The sequence below is a fragment of the Temnothorax longispinosus genome, chromosome 10, assembly GCF_030848805.1.
Source record: "Temnothorax longispinosus isolate EJ_2023e chromosome 10, Tlon_JGU_v1, whole genome shotgun sequence".
In the NCBI taxonomy this organism is placed as follows: domain Eukaryota; kingdom Metazoa; phylum Arthropoda; class Insecta; order Hymenoptera; family Formicidae; genus Temnothorax; species Temnothorax longispinosus.
In genome coordinates this window covers 17,886,825-17,906,431 of record NC_092367.1, presented here as the reverse complement: position 1 = coordinate 17,906,431, position 19,607 = coordinate 17,886,825, and the positions used below count along the sequence as shown (strand labels likewise).

The following is a 19,607-nucleotide window of genomic DNA, read 5'->3' as shown; positions in this document are numbered from 1 at the left end:
CGATTATAGTCGTGTAATAAAACGCGATCGATATCAGCTCTGGGGAATTTTATTAATCAGTCGGGTTTTACGAAAAATTGATAATGTGCCAAAACAGGAATAATGATTGCCCATATCTGTATCGAATTTATCAAGCGATAGTCTTATCATCGGAAATTTTTATCTCTTGCAATCTGAATTATATTTAATTATTTATTTATAAATGTATGTTTCACCTTTCTTATGATTTAAATCTGGAATATTAAGTATTATAGAGAAACTTGAAAATTGGTTACACAAGTTCAATAACAAATTCTTTTAGCAATTTGGAATCAATTTTTTCTCAGCAAAAGTGTTACGCGAAAATTATTATTTACCGCAATTTTGTTAACATTATTTGTGTACATAAATTAGTGTAAAAAGGCTTCTCTCAAACATGCTTATAACATGAGAACCATTGATATCTCAATACCTTTGACAAGATAAGATTCTAAATTCGATTCTCCAAATTCGTTAAAGAATCTGTTATTAACACTATAAAGTCACGGGTCATATTGTATATTACGTTGCGAGTACGTGAACCGTATACAAGACATAAATTAAGATGCACTTAGGAATATCTATCGCTGCTCCACTTCTCCTATCGGCGCGGGGTGATACAAAGGGTTCCCTTGGTCCCTCCGCGTCCCTTATCTCCCCGTCCCGCATCACGGCGGATGATGTAGCGAGGTAAATGGAGTGGACAGCGGGCAGCATATGCTTTGTGGCGATTTCTCCTGCTGCTGTGTACAAAACGAAACTGTCCCCACACGTAGAATATTCCGAGCGCGAGCTCGGGCGGCGGTGTGCGCGAAATGTCGGCGGTGCGCCGAACCGGAAGCGGGAGATAACATTCAACCCGCTACCGAGCCCGAGTCCATGATTTATATGACCAGCCGTAATCTATAGATTTGGACATAGTCCACCGACTTTTACTCCACGTACCTACCGCGGTCGACAAGGAGCATGTTTTACTGCATACCGTTAGCGCGCTTAGTGCACGAAATCGAAATTTGACCTGACAATCGTTTAGTCGAACCCTATCTTAAAAAGTATTTTTTTATTTATTCCACAATTTTTCTATTATATTTTTAGCATTTTTTACAGTTCGACGAGGATTGTTGTAAGAATAACAGCATGCAAGTGATGGTTGTTTATGATTAACGCACAGCGCAAAACGGTTCGTTTAACTTGTCGAATATCAAACGGCATCGCGAAGCGCGAACATCGTGAAGATACACACGAGAAGATAAAAATTTGGCACTGTATCGCGCCGGGGCAATCCCAATCAATAGCCGAAAATAAATTGATAGTTTGTCGAGCGACGGGACGTCCCCTAATATTTCCGAATGTAATCGAGGGGGTGTGCGCGCTCTTCGAGAACCCAGGGAAAAAAAAGGAAAAATACCGAATGACGAGGGAGGCGGAAGATGAGGAGGGGGTGGTGGTAGAGAGCGAATGAAGAAAGAGAACGAGGATGAACGTCGCCGAGGAGAAAAAAAACGGAAAAAAACTTTGACAATGCAGTTATGGGCGCACGAAGAGAGGGAGGACGAGTGGACGACGTGTTCCGGGGGTGTTTTATTGGCTGGTTTCCGTGGGGTGGAAATTTCGTATAATGTACGAGATGTTTGCGCGGACTCTTTTTTAACCCTCTACCCCCTCGCGCGACGGCTATCGCAAAGCTCTTTTGCTCGGTCCATCGATACGTAAAACTACAACCGGTGAATTGCGTGCTCGAACGAGATGTCCGTAAAGTTCCATCTATCTGGGCTCTATACATTTTCGCTTTAATCGATAATATTGCTGGTTAATTAATTGTTAGGCACTTGGGTCTTTTTACCTAAAAAGATACTATTACATTTAAATCTTTTTTGTTAAGAATAACAATATATATGTATTATTTTCTGCTCTATTGTGTATTTTAAGTTGCATGTTCAATAATATTCTACTTTGATATCTATCCCCGTTCACCTGTTCCCACGCTTCGCAAGTGAACGTCGATTGTTTTGATAGAATTGTAGCAAAAGGTCCTAAGAAGGCAGCAGCATGATCTTCGATAACCCTTGAGATCATTAAACCAAGTTTCAGCGAATCGCTATTGTTCCGATTGTCACCGGAAGCGATGTTCCCTTTTTATCATTTTTTTTAAAGGCCCACACTCTCGACACGTGCCGACATTATGCCGGGGTGCTAAGTCGCGTGACCGGAAGAAGCATCCTAATTGGTATCGATTCCGCGTCAACGTTGCTCTTTTCTGCCCCCCGTCGCGCCGTTCAGCAGCCTTCGTTTGCACTCTACTGCATTTTACGTCAACTTATCGTAACCATAGTTTACAGAAATATTGATACATACAATATTATCGTCGATTGTGCCATTTTAACCATAATATTATCTTAAGTTTCGAATTCACACATTATTGCAAATAATTATTATATGTAACCAATCACTATTTTATTATAATACATATTATCCAAATATTGCTATAAACTTGTGTTACATTTCTTCCAGTCGTGTTATACGTCAGATACGTCTATAAACTTAAAAAAAAAGATATCGTAAAACCTGTATTCCAAAATGCTGCAGAGAATAAGTCATCGACGTTAACTTATTTCGGGTTCGACGTGTTTTTGTTCAGAGCCGGGTGAAAGGCGCGTTTAGTACTCGTTCGATCGGTATTCTCTCGGTATGTCCGACGGAAATCTGAATGTCCGTCCGCGTCGAGGGCAGAAGTTTGGCCGAAACTTTTTCAATCCCGAAAACTTTCCGCCGCGGGCAGTTTATTGTGCTGTTAGGAGTTTCAAAGGAGTCGGACGGATGTCGAACGGTCGAATCGTCGACCGTCGTTGGCGTTGCTCGAGAGCGTTGTCGTGCAAACATTGTCGGGCGTGCCGCCGTGGATGGATCTCGATCCGTCGCGTCCTGAAATTGTGTGTAAATTCCCCGGGATTACGAGACGAGGAAAATACGCACGGATCGTAGCGGTACGCGGACAGCGGCAATTTGGGACCAGTGATTTACGGAGACCGGCTTAAATCTAAAATGACGTTTGAGAAATACAAAGAACGATATCCAGCTGCAATAATTTTGTAAGATAATTAAAACACAGAGTCGCATTCTGCGCTTTTTCAACGATCTACTCCGAGTTAAGAAGATTCAACGTATGACGCGATAAAAGAAAGCGTTTCGCGAATACTATTTCTGATATCCGTTTTATTTCTCCTAAAACTGACAATATAGAACTACTTTCTCGCGAGATCTTTGATCTAAACATTTTCGAAAGATGTCCCAGAAAAACGTCGTCACAACATGTTTGGCTATTTTGCAGGGGACAAACAACACGAATTGCTTTCTTCGAGTTTCCTTTTGTCGCAATTTACCGAAACTCGATGCTTTCCGACGCAACTTGTATACTGCAATAACAGCGGTCTTTGCGGTTTTCTTGTCGCGTTTGGCAACGGCCGGGATTCATAAGGGCACGTCGACTTTTCCCGTAACCCGTAACCGTCCCGCGCGATATCTCGAGACGGCAGCAACCTGAGAGTGCAGAGTGTGCTCTGGAAGCTTGCCAGAGAGCGTGCATCGCCGGTCGAGATGATAAGTCTCTCTCGCGGGCAGAAAAAGCCCGGAGTAGATTAATCAAAGCAGAAATTCGGAGCGGCGAGAGCGACCACCGCCGACAAAGCATATTCCCTGCTAAGAATGGATCGTTTCCGGTTCCGCTCTCTTTATGGTACATTGCGGCCCAGCGATGTATTAAGATTACTTAATCAATAAAGCCCCGTACGGAAAACTGATTTGTTTTTTCAGTCTCTCCCCCCTGACGAATCCTTTCCGTGCTGTCTCTTGTCTTCAATTGCAGTGTGCGCGTCAATCAATATTTAATAGTTTCTTTCGCTTCCCTTCATCTATAAAATCCTTTATCAATTTATGCTACATCAGTAGAGTCGTGATTTCCACTTATTTTGATTTTACAAAATGTCCTAATATTTTAATCTAAAAATATTTTATTTAATTTTTTAAGATTCAACATTAATTATTTTTTAAGTCTTAAAGAAGAATTTCTGTCAAATTCTAATATGTTTTTAGCGATAATCAAATCTTTTAATTACTGATGAAAAAAAAACAGCAATTTCGTGTGAGTACACTGTTCTAGATCGCACTTTCATAAGACACAAACTTCGTAATAGGGTGTGCTATTTGCGCCCCGGGTAAATTCCGCTTTCCGCGTCCTTTGGGAACGAAAAGTCGAGTCGCTTGTTTGGAAAGAGAAGCGTGCACGAAACGATTAAACGTAGATTGAACAAACAGAACCATGGTTAAACGACAGTTAGCGGGTCGTTAGTCATAGTTAAGTGACCAAACATTGACATTCGATATGCACGGTGGCGTTTCGATTAATATCAACCAGGGTGGAAGTGGTCCTACGTAATTATTGTTTTGTCGAAAAGAGATCCCTGTCTTGAAAAATCAATTTACTATATGCTTTAAAAATTATGTGATGATTCTTAATTTTAAATTATGTATATTGTTTTAAATACTGAGACATTGTATATTCCTTCGTTGCAACAATTATTTTTCTTCCGAGAAGAAAATGTCCGAGTTAAATTTATTTTTATATTATTAAAATAACTTTTAATGCGTGATAAAAGCCTTAAAATTAATGTAAAAGAAAACCTATGAATTTCTTTGCATTAATTTCCAAACAAGAAATAAAATATATTGATAACTTAGCTGTATAAAGCCCTATATGTGGCTGGTAGTTTCAAGAAAAACTATCGCGTGATTCGCAGCAGCGATCGATGAGAATCGTACAAAGGGTATAATGCGTCATAGAAAAATATATCGATTCTCGCTGGAGTCTGTTTCGAGATACAACACGACGATACAATAGATCCTTTTGCTTGCAGGATTGAGAGGAAAAATTGGAATCGTGCCGAGGAGGATGAGAGTTTTTTCTGGCCCTTCTAATCCCGACTACTTTGCACCAGTCTCCTTACGAAGCCCTTCGCCCTCTTAAACGTTTCCCGGTTTCGCGGCTAAATCTGCTTAAACGAGCTGCCCGTTTCAGAATGGGACAACTTTTTCTTCCACTTCCACCAACGGTGACAGTCGTGATTTACTCGGCGTTGTATCTATCGCCCGAGGTGTTTCCGCCACGTGACTTTACAACTTGAAGATTTAATACAGGAAAGCGTTACAAGCTAGATGTAATAAATTAATTCCAAAAAACTATGAAAAATCTCATTAATTCTTAAGTATAAATTTTTTACTAAAAAATGTATTAATGCAAAATATCTAGATATGACTAGGAATTAAATTTTCATATTTCACTGTAGCGTCAGGCTATAATCCAGTTGTTATACACGATAACAAGTTTTAAGTGTAATCTGTTATTCATAATGAATCTAAATGTCATGTCAAAAAATTGTATCAAATCTTTCTATTCTACTTATCGGGATTTATGAAAATTTGAAAAGCCCTGAAGGACGGCGAGGATGATCAAGAGCCCGTGCCGGGCAATACGCACCCGGTCGGAGAACCCTAATTCCACGAGGACGTGTCGGACGACCCTCCCACGCCCCATCGGGGTTATTTCGCCCGTGACAATGGGGTGCACACGCGCTTAAACCATTAACCGATGGTTACGCCGATATATGTACAAAATCGTTCAGGAATCACCGACAATGACGGCGGTGACATGCTGTCACCATATTTCCCGCGATCCTATCGTCTCTCTTCCTGCGTCCTAACGTACCACGAAATGTGCGAAAGCATACTTGAGATTATAATAAAACGTATATCGTGAATAGATAAGGCATCACGCGCTTTAACGCTCTAATGTATGTCTACTGTGAATACAAAAAGTTCTTGCTCATTTAGTTTCACGTAAAAAGAATAAGCTATGATCTTTTATAGACGGAATATTTCGATACACAGTGGAGAAGATAATGTAAAGATTTTATAAATTCAAAGTCAATCTTTAATTTATTAACCACTGTGCATTAATATCGAGTTATTAATTTTCATACAATCGGCAACAAATTTTGTGCAGATGCATGATGTTTTTCTAGCCGTCTTTAATAAAGAAAAATAAGTATTGATCGTTTCTGAACATATATCGAACTATATCAATCGCTTGAACGTTTGCTTCATCGTGGACAATAACGCGTTTAGCGAACAGGATTTAAGAAACGACGCGTAGGAGACGCGAGCGATTATCCCGTAGGATTTTCGTCCGCTGAAAACTCCGTGAAAACACGACGCATTCACGATGGGCGTTAGCGCGTGCATTGATTTGCCGCTCAATTTCTCCCAAATATTTCTTCACGGAAATCCCGCAGTGCACCGGCTGCAGCTTTCCTCCCCCCAGCTGATGGTAGTCGTAAGCCAGCATTTACTCGAATTGAGACACAATGCCGCGTTTACTATGCCGTGGATAAGCCTGTTAAACGCGGACACCCAGCAAATAAATGCCAGCATATTCATAGAAATCAAATCTGCTGCTAGTGCTGCTATATTAGATCATATTTGCTCGCAATATATTTAAAATCTGTTTAAATGCGCATAAAACGGGAAAAAATTTGCATTATTGTTTAATGCGTTAATGTCTAACACATGTTAAAAATTTATTTTTTTAACATGTAAAAAAGGTGTCAACTGCACGCGCCAGTTAAATAACAAAGCTATCCAAGTGATACGTTCATAATTTTCCTAAAAAAAGTTTCTTATAAAGTTGCACTAATATGAGTATAATAATAATATTTCTTTTTAAAAATTTAGGTAATTTTTTAGCTAACAGAATTTTATTGGATACACTGGAATTAACTAAACAATATTTTAAATTTAAATATTGGATATTTTAACAAATGAGAATGATGTTAAAATAATGTATAATAAAATAAAGCCTTATCCCTTGTTCCCTTACATTTAAATCAAAACATCTGGTCTCTAAACAGCTCATAGCTCTCTAAGATTACATATCGATGTTTCCGCTGAAAAGATCACAATTTATTTTTATTCAAACTTTCTCGAAAGAAACACGAGTTAAATTAATTTTCATATCGATATATAAGCCAAGTTCCTATTAAAAGATTCATTTCTAGATAACGGGATAGCGGCATAGCACATCAAAAGGTTTCGTTCTTTCTCTCGAGTTGCATTAAAGTTAGTTATGATGTTCCAGAGTAAACGCGCGTATCATTTCACGTGCAGTGTGAGTGTAAGTATGTATATGTGTGTGCGCGTATATTGAGTACACCACCCTAGAGAGAAGGGTGGAAACTGCTCCCTGAATGCTCACCTGGGCAAAGGCGTGGCTTTCGCGACAGTGGTCGATAGCGCGGCTACTACCCCGGAAAGCACACCCCTATGCTCAGGGGTGAAAAGAGGCGAAAAAGAGAAAGAGTGAGGAGAGAAGAGAAGAGGAAAGAGGAGGGGAAAGAGTGAAGGAGAAACCGGAGGACTCTCAGTTATCGACACTCTCTGACGACGACATTATTGTCAGAGCAACGTATATCTCGCCCGTTATATCAAGAATTATTTCCGGCGGCTTTTGCGCAAAATGAGAATAAACGCTGGTGAAATTTTCTAAACTGCAGACTGGGAGAGAGAGAGAGGAACTCTAGATCGTTGGAATGTTCTTCCATCTACTATCTACATCGTACGTAAAAATATCATATATTTTACCTGAGATACTTTTCAGACCAATTATCGCTTTCAAGTTAACGTCGATTTATATATTTTTTAAATCACTATAACTCTTTCCTTAATAACTTTAATATTTTTATTTTATTTTCTAATTTTCTTGTGTAGTATGAGTGAAGGGATCAGAAAACAGCATGGTAAACGGTAAGAATATTTATTTTGAAGTTATAACACTCTATGCATCATATCATATTAATATCAGATTAAATAGATATTTATGACTCGATTGCATCAATTTTCTTAATCTTCGATTAGTTCTCGTTAATTCTTAATAGATATTTTCTTTGGATATTCTTTCGTCATGAGTTAATTCATAAAAACGGCAAAAAAATAATGTTAAGAAATAAAAAAATTAAAAATATATATAATACAGGAAAATTAAATCTTATATAAAAAAAAATCAAAAGCAGTTTTTTTAAGAATACATCAAATTAAATAATATTAAGAAAATTATTATATTATTTTCACGTGATATTACTAGTGCAAACAAGATTTTCTAATGACGGTTAAATGCAGCACTCTATTGCAGCTAGATTGCAGCTAATTAGACTTAAAGAGGTGCTTTCATCAAGAATAAGGCCGTTTAAGAACTCCTCCAACAACAAATTATGAAAACTTCCGACAAATATGCAGTAGGTTATTACCAGATTTCGAAAATATGAAGTGCAAACATAATTTTATTGTATAACTCTCTGTAGCGCTTTTGTAACTTTTATTCAATAACGTCACAAGAACTAAATTTAATAATAATCAGATATCAATTGAAAAAGTGCATAATTGTTTTTCAAATATTTACTTCTATATTATTTAAATTAAAAATTTATATCTTTGCCATTATATTGACTTCTTTTAAAATAATCTCTACTAAGATAATAATTTCAAAAATAATCTCTTATCGTGGATTAGAACGCATCACTGATTTTTACTTGTGGAAGCCTGTGAACTCGCGCAACGTTTAATGTATTATTTCGGGTAAAGAAATCAACTAAACTGACACATTCGCGGCCGAATTGATGAAGATTGTAACAAATTGACTGGTGTGTCTAGATCCTGCGCGCGGCTTACAAGGGAGCGAGTAAGCCCCTTAATAGATCAAGATCCGACCTAAACATCGCCGTGTCAGCGTTATGCCAGCAAAGTGCTGGTTTGTGTTACCGGAAGTAACGTAATAGCCAATGTGGAAGCTCATCATATATCGGGCCATTGTCTCACGGGCCGCGTTTGCTCGCGCAAACGATCGCCGCCTTTTTTTGCACGCGTTCTAGTCGTTAAAAGATCGGGTGCCCATTATACGTGGAAAACTTGGTGAAATTGTAATTGCAGAAAGTCACTCTTAAATGCAACGATACGCGAAAGTATTCAATGTATTGCATTAAGAATAAAATTATGGATAGACTATCTAGCAAACAAAATTTCCGACAAATGTCATAATTTAAACATCTCCAAAGACCTCTTTATAATAAAATAATTGCATAATTGCATATTTCAATAACATGCATGTTGCAAAAGAGAATCCTAATTAAAGAAATATTGATTTGTCACACATCTGAAGTGTCATAGTTCTATCGCGTGTGTTATCTTAATTTTTCTCTATTTTAGCAAAAATTAAATTGACCACACTTGGTGCCAATGAAACTTGGTTATTTCTCGACAAAATTTTTACAGTGACGAACACGCGTGGTCATTTACTTCGCTCTCTCTATAATTCTCGCAATAGGGAGCATGAAAACTTAACCACCGCGTTTCCTATCGCTTTGACTTTTCCGCAGTAGCCAGGTAAAATTCGATGTCCTTTGACGAAGGGAGAAAGAGTGAGTATGACAGTAGCACGTAGCACGCCCAAATGGGGGACTAACATGACCACAATTATACGCGTAGGCCACGGTCCACGGTATATGGTGGGCGCGACAATTGGCCGGATGTTTCCATTGTTATGGTCGATGTGACCCGCGACATTGTTCACCAGTTTAGGGATGACTGAAAAGCGTCGATTTCGAAGGAAATGGCCTTTAAACGCAAAGAATTTCAGCATTGACGCGCGATCAATGACACAGTTATCGATGGGCAGGATATACATAATCGTCATTATCTTCATCTCTCGCGAAATAGCTTAAAATGGAATAACGATTGTTATAAGTCGGAAATGCAAAACGTTCATAATTCCGACGTAATTCCTATATATTAAACAAAAAATTTCCAAATTCAGTCGCTTTGTTAATTTATCAAAGAATTAGCCTTCTTTCAATCCATGTATGTAAAATTTTAAATTAAAATAAATTTTTTAATGTGAAATTTATAAATATTTAAGAGCTATGCGTACCTGGTAAAATAATACTAATCGGAAGATGATATTTGCCTCTTAAAAATACAGCATTCCCGGCATATAATTCAAATTGTAAAACTAATACTTCTCCAAATATTGGTAACGGAAGGGTGCTCCAACCCCAACGGCAGCCCTCGAATCATCGCTCCATTTTAAAGACATACTTTTAAACCGGAGTTCACTCGCGGCACGCCGCGACTTTCGCGTACGATGCGACTTTAATTTTTCCGCGACGCAAACCCGACGACGACGGCGAATCACCCGCTCGGCCGAGCGGCAAATCAGCAGCGGACGGCTTTACGTTTTCATTTGTAAAAGTGCACTCGTATCGGTCGAATCCCGGCCTCTCCTTCCCTGGCCCCGCGTGTTTCCGGTCGTATTGGCCCTTATTGGTATCAACCCCCCATGGATATTTTTTTCCTTTGCCAGAATAGACTCACATAAAATTAAATTCACAAAGCGCCACGAATTTCCGTGTTCCGTATGACCGTGAGGGTCGACGCACCGTGGACCATCACGTCCGAGGATTGCTTATACCTCCCTCGAATTTTATTTTGTAAAAACATGACTTCGAAACATGACTTTACAACCGCGAGAGATAAATTCACGTAGTAGCGAAATAGAAGAGCTTATATTTCCAGTCTATTAAATCTATATTTTACAAAACTGAAAATATCTATTATAAAGCTAATCTATTATAAAGCTTTCCAATAATTTTCTTTTTCTCGAAATAACACAAGATACTGTACTAAAGATTAGAATAATGCTAATAACTAATACTTATAGCCAAAAATATACTTTCTAACTTCTATCTCTTGAGATAAATACAAGTCTGAAAATCTTCAAACATCGAGCGATATAGATTTTTGCTGTATATTTCTCTACAAATCGACAGAAGCTTAACCATTCGACGCCTCGCTTTCTTTTCCGAAGCGACGAATTCACGAGACGGGGGGCGGATCGGTTATAAGTGCATTTTCAACGGGAGCAGAGGTGTGTACTTAGGATTCTTTTTCTCGCGTGTCTCGAACGAGAGTCGCAGCGATGATAAATCAAAATTTTCGACCAGCTGGTGTGCATTGCCCGAATTCGGTTGCGTGTTACCGGCATTGTCGGCGAGGCGGTCGTTTAAATCCATTTAACGACGATGCACGGGGAATAGGCTGGGGGCATCAGAAAGGAGGGTCCTTGTCGGGGACCCCGATTCCAGGCCCCGCGAGAGAAAGAGGCGATCCCCGTTCCGACGAGGCGTGTCCCGTGTTTCCGTCGCTTCTCCTGATCTCGTTTCGTCTCTCCTGCTCTCCCCCCCTTTTTACTTTTCGAAAGAGAGATCGATGGCCGTCACCCATTCAGAAAATTTGTCTCTGGATGGTGTAATGGGCACAATGTGCCCATCGTCGAGGGGCGATCGATGATGTGTGTCGATCGACGATTCAGACTTCGAAATCTTACGAGATGCGTTTCGTTAAAATACAATAAAAATACTTAAACTATTGCAATTATTGCAGAAAGACAGCTTGTGGGATTAATAGAATTACTTAGAAGAAGAAATAAATTTGCAGAGAACATAATTTGCAGAAGAGAAGTACCTGAACATATATCTCAATCTCTACGTCCTAAGATTAAACTCAACCTCTTGTTTCATGAATCGGCCGAAAGAATCGGCGATGCTCACGAATTCCCACCTCGATAATGGGGAAACGGGCATGCCCCAGGGGTGTGTTCGACGGAAAGCACCCCCTTTACCATCGCCCGGCACCCTTTTAGCATCGGCCTCACGAGCGAGCACACCCCCGAAACGTCAGAGGCTAATTGATATAAACGCACGACGTAATATACTTGTCATATAGGCGAAACCCGAGCTAAACCATCATCCGAGTGAACGAGAACGAACACTGGAGTGAGAGAGAAGGGAAGTATATACATATATACACGGGGGTTTGTAAGCCTTAAGCCCGGATTACGTTAGTCGATATTAGACTTGGCGGTCTGACGTCTGATCATTAACATATGAAAGGCTGATGGTCGACCGGTGGGTCGCCAGCAAAAGTAAACGCACTTAAAGCACGAGGATTGATTTCTCATTGGCTACTGAAGAAGGTTCATTGCGCGATGATATGTTACACGTACGTGTCACATATATGCGGTAAAGAACCACGCTGCAGGCGTAGAAGAAAAAGTAGAAGTTCTTTAAATTGATTTTTAAAGAAAGCTTTACTTGTCTGTTTTACTATAATAGCGGTATTTAAAGATTTGTGGAATAAATTAGCTTTATCATCATGTAGAAAATAATATCGTAAAAAAAGATTGAAAAACACATTAATTGCTTCTTTCCTTAAATCAATATAATTTGCTGAGATCTTATTAAGGATATAAATATTTCTTTGCCTATTTTTAAATAAATCTTTCTTTTTGTTGACTGCTCTTTCTCAATTTTTCTTTAATTCCACGTTTATTCTTGATTTAAAAAGATAAAATATGTCTTTTTAAATCGTATAGATCAATTACACTTACGGAAAGGCAAAAGTTTAATACATACACAAATAATTTCACAGAATTATGTCATTATTAAAAATAATGTAGTACTTATTACGGGCATAAATAGAAGAGCATTTTACGATTTCTGAGTCGTTACAAACGCCGCACAGTACATCGTTTTATACGCTTTTTATTTAGCTACGTTGCACGAAACCGTTTGAGATAATGTGGAAACACGAGGAAACAAAACGCAGCAAAAGTCATAGATGGAAGGTAAAAATGGGGGGCGCGCTGGCATTAAACCAGATATATCGCCAACACTTAGACCCTATTTACAAGAACATTCAATAAAGCGGGATAAGACATAAACGCGATACAAAGGATCATTACAGTCGCTATAACGAGGATCTTTATACGACTGCTTTACGTGTTAGTTTTAACGTAAAACTCATTATAAGCAACGACGCGTTTCGCTACATAAAACATTAATGGTAACTATGTAATTATTAGCGATTTAATTCTTTACATTTATTTCAAGTTAATGATTTATAATTTATTAGAGTATCTGATCGCTGAACATTTCCTGCTGTAATTTTCAAATGACGATCAACAACAATACAAAAAAATAAGATTCCTTCCATTTTTTAACTTTTACAATCTTAAAGATATTTCTTTAATTAGCCTTCGTAAATAAATATTTAATTTGCGTTTTACATTTGAAGAAGATAAAAAATGCTTGTTATACATAAAGTGATTTATATCATACGTTGTTTTAATAATATTTAATTCTGCATCGGTGCGATACATTCGACATTAAAATACCTATACATAAAATCGAATCATAAACGTGGTCCAAGTCAGCCATTAATTACACCGCGGCAAACCGAATAATATAGTCGTCAAATAATTGTGGACGGCGGTCGACAGGCTAATCCTCGGAAGACACGTACACCGTAGCGAGTACTGGATAACGGGGGTGAGAGCGGATATTGTCTTAGCGAGTTTTCAAGCGTCGGCAGGGGGTTCCTCCCTCCGCCACCATAAACGTATTCATGGGCTCCGACGGGGATTTTTCATGGGGGTCCCGGTTAACGTCATCGTGAAATCACCGCTGTCGATATGAAGCCTCGTCGCCTAATAAAGATTGATGAGATTTAATCAAGCGCGTGATAAAAACGTCAGTGCCTGCCGTTTAAGGATACGATGTCAGCCTCCAAAGCAGCAGGAGAGGTTTAAAATCGACTGCCTGTCATCGCGCATATAAGCCTACTTTTTTTTCCTTTACCATTGTAATATATTCGTATTTTGAAAGTATTCATTCAATCTCTATTATATTATGTTTCTTTCGTATATTATTTCTCTCGCTGTAATAATATTCGAATGCGTCTGAATAAAAAGAATAAAATTGTCAGAAGTTCTCGTTAACCAAATAAGTTCATCTTTCTTTTTCTGAGTACATTTCTAAGAATAATTTTCTTTTTCTTAGAATAACATCGTCACGAACAGAAATATTAAAATTCTGAAAGATAATAATTACGTCTTTTAGAGATATAGTTACTTCTGTATTAAGGACGTACGGTTTAGAAATATATGTGGAAAGGTGCGAGTGACTCGCATCCTTTTGTTATGCGGCATCTGCCCATTGACAATGGTAATGGGCGTGAAATTTCGAAAATCTTTGTCACTTTCGAAGTCACGATGGACTCTGTAAAAGGCAACGGCGGCAGGGAGCTGCTGACAAATTCTGTTTTATGGGTCCCGAAACCACACCAGGTGGCCCCGAAAATCGTGCGGAAGAACCGATGATCTAAACCATGCAGAATGAACTCGGTTAGCAACTTGTTAACGCTATATTAGTCTCCGCTTCGCGAAAGATGAATTGCGTAACAGCACTTTTGCAAGCCTAGAATAAGAAAATAGCAGAAAATTGTGCTTTTTAATCTATAAAAAAAATAAAGCACATTTTTCAATCAATCTTGAAGAATTTTAGTTTTCTTTCTCGCTTAACGTGTGATGCAAATATTTCACACTATTAGGTTTGTCTAAAAAAAAAACCGAATGTGAAAAGAGTTATTCGCGAGAGTCTCGTAATTCCGTTATAATATCAAATAATCCGCAAGTAAAGCAACGAATTCGAAGATATATGCTTTCTCAGCTGTCATTTACACGTATATTCGAGAGGAAGACGATAGACTGCGGGAAGATCCCTTCCATGCGCCTCTCGTCTAGCGGATGGCGCGCAAAGGGAGGCGTTGTCGCGTGAAATCACGTCTGTCGAAAATATTTGTATTTTCCGTTCATTGTATCGGCCCGCGGTGGTATTGTTGTTGGCCCATGTGGTCATGGGATAGCTGGCGGCGTCACAGAATGGCCTGTGGCCACGTGAATGAATCTGACGGCTCAACGGTAGCCCACCCAAATCGCCTAAATATCTTTCAATGGACAATTCGATATATGCACTAGCGAATCTCATGCTGAGATGTATCAACGAAACTCGAGACGATAATTAATCACATACGATATGGTATGGAGTATATTATATAGATAATTTGTAACCGAAATGATAAAGTATGCGTTTTGAAATATCCAAAAGGTACCACTAAACAAGTCGACACGGTGAAAAAGCAGATTATTTTTTACAGTGTGAATTAAAAATAGCATTTCCACTGAATAGATGTTTTTATACATTTTAATTCGGTAATACACGCCGGTTATTATAGCGAACCTTTCAGTAACCACCTTCCATTAAGCTTCATATTGGTGTCATAGCGATGATAAGAGCAAATCACGTGGAAGGGACAGGGCGTTCGTTTCTGAAGAAGGGCACGGAGACGCAGGACGAGAGGCGGGTTACTGCGCAAGAGAAATTCAGGACCGGTGGGCGCATGATCCTCCTGAGGCTCGTAAGGTGAGGAGAGCAGCTAATAAGGCGTATCAGTTACCAAGGAGACGAGGTCTCCTTAACGGCAAAGAAGAATGGCGGACGCGAGTGAGAAGAAGAGGCGGCCGAGAGAGCCCCCCGAGACTGGGAAACTCATAAGTTTCAATTTAGTCGGGGGATCAGCGTCCTCCGGACGGGCTTTACGGCTCGCGAAGACTGTACGCCTCATATTGATTTCCGCGCATTTCAACATCCAGCGTGACGTGCCATGTATCCGCGAGACCGAGAAACAAACACCGAGAATCCCCCATCTCTCGTCCAAGTCTTTTCTACTTTCTCGTCCCGTTCCCGATGGAAGTGCAACAACATTACATCAATTCCGTTCGCCTTACAATGTAATTGTTGTGTAAAATATACGAGAGACGTACAAATATCTGTGCGTCCATACCCATACTTTACCATCCTTTCAATACTGGTGATTTAAATTCGTAAAATATTGTCGATGCAGATGCGCAGCAATTTTCTGCTTACGTGGCGAATATTTTCGATGTAGTAGTAGTACAGATTTAAATTTAGGAACCGACGCGAATGAACGATGTTTGTTATATTACTGCGGGAATGATTCTGCGATTCAACGGAGTAGTGATTCGTCATAGTTATAATTTTAACTACGAGTCTCATTCATTGACTTTCGCACGCCGCTTGTAAAATCTGATTAAAATATTCTATAATCTTTATAATTTCTATCAATAATGGTCTGTTAATAAAAAAACATATACTATATGTATCTTTTTTTGAATATGCATATATATCCTTTATAGTAAAAGTTGTAAAAAGCATATTATAAAAATTGAAATCTTAATTAGTGACGATAAAGTTTTCAAAAGCGATACAAGTTCCTAAATTGGTAATTACATAGAGAAACACTTCTTTAAGATCACCCTTTACAATGTTAGTGCTGCGAAAGGGGGTATCTAAATTTGAAGCAAGACTGAAACGAATAGCTAGGAATCAGGTCAAGCGGGATCGGTAAGTTGTAACCCTAACATGTGTCGATGTATTTACACGTGAAGGAGGGTCAGAATATTGAACGCGTCGATTAGCTAAATCTTTTCGTTTCCATTCATCAATTATATGGAGCATTAATCACGATGCCTTGATAGACACGATTAAAACAATTTATGAGTTCAATATTTTTACGAGTTTAATTTTTTACATAATGTTTCAAGATGTATTAATTCTCAATATAATATATTATACATAATTTATAATTAATATCAAAGAGTCAAGATAGAGTACGATACTATCATACTAAAATAAAAATTTAACAATTTAACAAAATCGAAATTCCGGAAGAATAATTAACTTCCACATATATCTCGAGTTTTTCGACTTTCTTGTTTCCCAAGAAGTAGTAAGAGCCAAGTTCACCTCGGATTGCCTCTTAAATTATCATACACAGCTGATTTTAAAGTCTCTCTTTTCTTTCTTCCGCTTCGATGAAATTTCCGGTAGTAGTCACGCGACAGAGATTAAATCTATTAAAATGGCAACAAAAAATCGAGAATAAACGATCTCTCACCGCAATTTTACACGTTGGGTAATTGCTTGAGTACGACGAAACTACTAGACACATTTTTCAGCACATTCCTACGCGATGTTCGAGAAATTTAATTGTGCCAAACCGCATCGTCAAATCGTAGGAAAGTAAATGTAAGTAAAATTCTAAATTTAGCTTTCTCGACGAGGTAAGCTTACCGGAACTATACAGTTGTAGGATGCAGTAATGAAACTTTCAACCCGGCAATCGTCTAACATAATAAAAAAGATGTACATAAAAGACAATTACTTATTCTATTTGTCTCTTAAACAATATTTTAAACCAAGTTAAATAATACGTTTCTAATCAATATTTTCCAACTTGAACATTTCTGTTTGAAAGCAAAATGACTAATATAACTAATATAGAGACTAGAATTAAGAATTATATTTCACATTCAAAAACTAAATAATTAATAAAGTTAATTATTAACTTTTTATACGGTTGACTGTGGTATCTTAATGAGATATTTTTATGATGATTACATGTGTGCATCAATCAAATGGATTTTAACCTCCGGGTGCATCGAAACGAGTCGGAGACGCATAGTCGGCACGTGTGTCACCGTAAGACCGCATCCTGGGTGCTGATCGGCTAGCGTCGTCGTCGCTTTGGCCGTGGCCGAATTGAAAATAAATATACGGTCCTCGTCCGTCGTACTTGTGTATCGCTGGGCCGACCGTCCGGCATAAACGTGATAACGAAAATAGCGTTTAGCATTTAGCGCACCCGGTATATGTATGCTAGGAGACCACGCGCGGATCTGCGAATGACCGAGGTAGTGCCAAAAACGAAAAGATCACCTTTCTTCCCTCCTTGTTAGTACATTTGCGTTGCGCGAGCTTGTTAGACCTTTCGCGGACGCAATGCGTCGTAAGGAAGTCCGACCGCACTTCCGGAATGCCACGGTTACATAGTTGAAATCAGATCAACAATAGCGTATATAAATAAGCATGCACCGTCATGATATCGTATTATATTTTTACTATATTTATTAATGCGATACATAATTATATCTTTCTTTAATAAATCTATAAAAATGCAATGTACTTTTTTAAATTTTTGTAGCCCTGTACAGCTTAATCTTTTCAAATTATTACTACGAAATAAAGTAGCGTTAAACATTGTTATTCGTTAAACATTTCGCGCGCGCGCGATCATTGGTACTGACTAACTATTATAATAATTTAAAATAATTATACTATATATTATAAAGATTATATATGTTTCTATATGCACAAAAAATATAATTTACATGTTTGAATAGACCGACTTGACTTTGTGGCTTGACTTCCTTTCTTTCTCTCTCTCTGGCGACTTTTATAGACTTGTTCGCAAATTTTTGCACACATTTCTCTTGTATATTTTCTTTGAATGACGTAGGTTTTAAATATCAGTTAACGTCACTGCCTCCGTTGCAAACACAGATATTTACGTCAAGTGGGAATCAATTACTCATTTTCTCAGAGCTTGACGGCCCGATAAATCCTCACACTGACATAATCTTCGACAAACGCAGCTAATTTTGTTCACATCTATCTCAACCCTGATTTTTGTCTTTTGTTTAAGGAATTTTCTAATAAACTATTTTATAACTTAGGCCAGTTTTCATAGTCGGTTCTTATTTCAAGACTAATACGGCTCTGTGATTGGTTCATGACGTCTTAAGATTGTACTTAAGACGGTCTTATATAAATATAAGAACCGATTATAAATACCGGCCTTAAAATCTGATCACGCAATTTTTAAAATATACTTTTCTTAAAAATCGTCTTCAATATCTTCGCCCATCGACATCTGTCTATCATCTCGATAAACAAGATTTCTTAAATTTGTAGTAGTAAACGTCAAATTTATGGTTGCCACTATTATTCGTATATCCAAATATAAATTAATTTTTTAAATATTTTTTACAAATTTTAAAACGATATCTATGACGTAATATAAACACCACGCTATATTTCACGACAAGAATGCATTTGACAAAAGTGGCCTTCACTCAAGAATCCACGCATCACGCGTACTGGCAACGTCAATCTGGCTTAACATGTGTTTCATCACCCGCCTGCAGGTACATGATGTTTAGCGCTAATATCATCTGCTTATTTATGAATAAAAACGACTACATATGTTAACGTCTTTTTACACATATATTACACACGGGAATTAAAAGCAATATTTCAATTAAATTCGTGCGGTATTCTTAAATCACACGTGTGCTTCAAGGTTCAAGGGGAGCAAAAATATATCAAGGGCGCTCATTGACAGGGAAACGTGAACTACGTCGCGAGAACGGGATTGAGCAATCGAACGCCTTTTTTAGAATCGCATCAGCGCGTGGCTGAATCACGCGTGTATATTTAAAAAAACGACATATGACTGCATATATTTAGAATTAGCGTAAGTCGCGGGTGGTACAGCGCGAGTACGCTATGCCGCGCGGGATCATCATCGCCGCACTTTCGTAAATCGGCGGCACTGACTTTCACGATTCTGCTAACGAACGAGTATCGACACCTCGTTACAGCTGCGCCTCGCGGGAAAATATGGGCCGCTAATTTAAGGTGCATTAGAGGTTGATTTGCAGTCGCTGCGCCACT

General features: G+C 38.4%; 1 long non-coding RNA gene across 3 annotated transcripts; it reads left to right on the top strand.

The window, feature by feature from the left end:
* Nucleotides 1–7,425: 7,425 nt before the first annotated feature.
* On the top strand, nt 7,426–9,232 carry LOC139820644 (uncharacterized). 3 transcript variants are annotated; one of them, XR_011734061.1, is made up of 4 exons: nt 7,426–7,681; nt 7,834–7,869; nt 8,255–8,357; nt 8,773–9,232. It is a non-coding gene; the product is annotated as an uncharacterized lncRNA (long non-coding RNA). The 3 variants fall into 3 exon arrangements; XR_011734059.1 differs by lacking the exon at nt 8,773–9,232 and having other exon boundaries at nt 8,255–8,477; XR_011734060.1 differs by lacking the exon at nt 8,773–9,232 and having other exon boundaries at nt 7,427–7,681; nt 8,259–8,477.
* The last annotated feature ends 10,375 nt before the right edge of the window (nt 9,233–19,607 follow it).